The following is a 3242-nucleotide window of genomic DNA, read 5'->3' on the forward strand; positions in this document are numbered from 1 at the left end:
TTTCCATTTTTAGTAGAGACGGGGTCTCACTCTTGCTCAGGCTGGTCTCGAACTCCTGAGCTCAAACAATCCACCCGCCTTGGCCTCCCAGAGAGCTAGGATTACAGGTGTGAGCCACCTCACCCGGCCCACTTTTAACTTTCTAAAGTTTAGATTAACCCGTCGTTTCCCAGACAACTGTAAGATACTGTTTTCATGTTACATATGTTGAACTGTGCTTATAATTCACTCAATCATTTTTAAACTTATTAAGGTAATCATGTTAGGGTTCTAAACATTCCTTAAAATGCATGATTAAAGCAGAAGTGATTAAATTTCTGTTTAAGAAAGCAGAATAGGCCAGGCATGGTAGCTCATGCCTGTAATCCTAGCACTCTGGGAGGCTGAGTCAGGAGGATCTCTTGAGCTCAGGAGTTTGAGACCAGACTGAGCCCTGAGCAAGAGCGAAACCCTGTCTCTACTAAAAACAGAAAAAATTAGCCAGGCGTAGTGATGCGCCTTTAGTCTCAGCTACTCGGGAGGCTGGGGCAGGAGGATTGCTAGAGCCCAGGAGTTTGAGGTTGCTGTGAGCTATGATGACACCATTGCACTCTAGCCTGGGTGACAGGGTGAGACTCTCTCTCAAAAAGAAAGAAAAAATGAAAAAGAAAAAGCAGAAAGAAAGCAGAATAAATGCTGCCCTTAGAAAAGGACATGCTAATGTTCTAAGATGAAAATTAATGTCATTCTTTATAACTATTGACATTTGAGGCCAGTGCTTTTTGTCAGGGGCTTGCGTCTTATGCACTGTAGGATGTTAAGCAGCATCCCTGGCTTCTATCCACTACATGTTGTAGGGAAGGGAAAAATGGCTTCCTTCCACCCTTCTAGGTTCTTTGGCTGGGCTACGAGTTAAATTGACATAAGGCAGATTAACAGGAGAAAAACCATATTTAATTACATACATACACACGGGACTCCCACAAAATATGAGCGTTTAAGAAGGGCCAGATGATTGAGGCTTACATAGTATCATGAGCTACAGAGGGCTTGGGGCTTCTAGGGGAGGATGGCTGAGTTATGGCAGGGTGAGGGGAAGAAATGTATGGTGAATGAAGGTTGCCTTGTTATGTATTAATAAATAAAAAGTCTCTCAGGTAATAAAAGTTGTTTCTGAGCAGCCTTCTTCCTGATATAGATACTCAGACTAACGTAGATTTCCTTTATAGATGGAAATTTCTTTTACAAAAGGACAGCTTTTCAGGCCTACTCCTGTGCCTGCAATTTCTCAGCATAACCAGCTCAAAATATGCCAAAGAAGTGTAATTTGAGGTGGCATTTCTGGCCTCCTACAGTCATATTTTGAGGTGGTATATGCTAAGCCCCAACAATTCTTAATGTAATTGAGGGGCAAGTCCAGGAAGTTTTCAAAGGGACCACCAATCAAATGCTTTGACTTTGTTCCTTTAAAATATAACAAAGCTCTACCTGTTTCACTTATTAAAAAGGACTTCCAAAGGAAATTTGCCTTTATTCTTAGTTCACTGGTTAATAGCTGCTCAGAAACTCTTCTAGTTTGAAAACTCTTAGAACAAAATGAAGGATAAAAAAGTAGACTAGACCTAGGTAGAAGGAATCTTAGAGAAAAGAGAGTAGACCAATGTGTTAGTCCATTTTGCTTTGCTATAAAGGAATACCCGAAGCTGGGTAATTTATAAAGAAAGGAGGGTTATTTGGCTCGCAGTTCTGCAGAGTGTACAAGCATGGTGCCATCATCTGCTTCTGCTGAGGGCTTCAGGCAGTTTCCAATCAAAGTAGAAGGGAAAGGGGGTGCAGGCGTGTCACTTGGCAAGAGAAGGAGCAAGAGAGGGAGGAGGTGTTGCCAGGCTCTTTCAGCCAGCTCTTGATGAACTAATAGGGTGAGAACTCATTTATTATAACAGGGAGGGCAGCAAGCTATTTTTGAGAGATTTGTCCCCACGACTCAAACACCTCCCACTTGGCCTCACCTCCAACACTGGGGGTCAAATTTCAACATGAGATTTGGAGGGGCCAAATATTCAAACTATATCAACCAGGCTGCTAGAGTCTGCCTGGGAGACTGGGCCCCCCAAACTGTCCTTGCTTCTTAACAGTTTTAAAGACTAAATTTATTTACAATGGCAATATGGAATCATGGAATAAAACTTTACTTTTTAAGACAGATTTTCTCTGACTCCAGCCCTAGTACATATTATTTGGAGTCCATAAGTTTGCCATTTAACAAGGGTCCATATAGTACTAACTTCCTGTTGAGAAACATACAAGAGCAATGGTTCTCAAAGTGTGATCTAGGGAACCTTAGGAGTACTGAAGAGTCATTCAGGGGGTCCATGATATCAAAACTATTTTCACAATAATACTAAGATGTTAGTTGCCCTTTTCACTCTCATTCTGTCACAAGTATACAATGGTTTTTCTGGATGTGTGATCTCACAAGGAACTGAAAGCAGAAGCAGATACAAAAATCTAGCTGCCTCTATTAAGCCAAACATTAAGGAGACTTTTAAAAATCTAAAGCAATGCCACTCTTCTCACTAATTTTTGTTTGTTTGTTTGTTTTAGAACATATAGTTAAACATTATTGCTAATGGTAAAAAATACCCAAACTCTGTAAAATAATTTAAAGAAGTTTATTCTGAGCTATGAGTGACTAATGGCCCTGGGAGTCATATCCAAGAAGACTTGAATAAGTGGTCCTGAGGCAGTTGGGTTACAGATTTTTTATACATTTTAGGGAGACAGGAATTGCAGGTAATATCATAAATCAATACGTCGAAGGCATACATTAGTTGTGCCCTAAAAGGTGGGGCATCTCAAAGTGGGGAGGGATTTATAGGTTATAGGTGGCTTCAGAGAATCTTTGATTTGCAATAGGTTAAAGAAATAAAGTTTTGTGTAAAGTCTTGGAATGTTTTAAGTTAAGAAGGTCTGTTAATCAGAGACAAGCCTCAATATGCTGACGTAAGTGATCTGTTAATCAAATTGATGGCCTACAGATGTGATTTAACCTTCGCCTTGCGTGGTGTTAGGTCCTATTAATAAGTTAGTATCTTATTACCACAAAGGGTCTGTTTTGTCAGTCTGTGGTCTCTGTTTTAACATTTATGCTGGTCATTTGTTGTATCTAAACTCCAAAAGGGAGGGGGTATAATAAGTCTGACTTCTCTGCCCTTCATGGCTGGGAACTAAGTTTTAATGTTTTTCTGGGGTCCCCTTGGCCA

General features: G+C 40.5%; 1 protein-coding gene across 2 annotated transcripts in view; it reads left to right on the forward strand.

Annotated features, from left to right (window-relative positions):
• Positions 1 to 3242, forward strand: part of FRMPD4 (FERM and PDZ domain containing 4) — a 561802-nt gene that overhangs the window by 422931 nt on the left and 135629 nt on the right. The gene's annotated exons all lie outside the window — the stretch shown is intronic.

This window comes from Propithecus coquereli, unplaced genomic scaffold, assembly GCF_000956105.1.
Source record: "Propithecus coquereli isolate 6110/MARCELLA unplaced genomic scaffold, Pcoq_1.0 Scaffold548, whole genome shotgun sequence".
Lineage (NCBI taxonomy): Eukaryota > Metazoa > Chordata > Mammalia > Primates > Indriidae > Propithecus > Propithecus coquereli.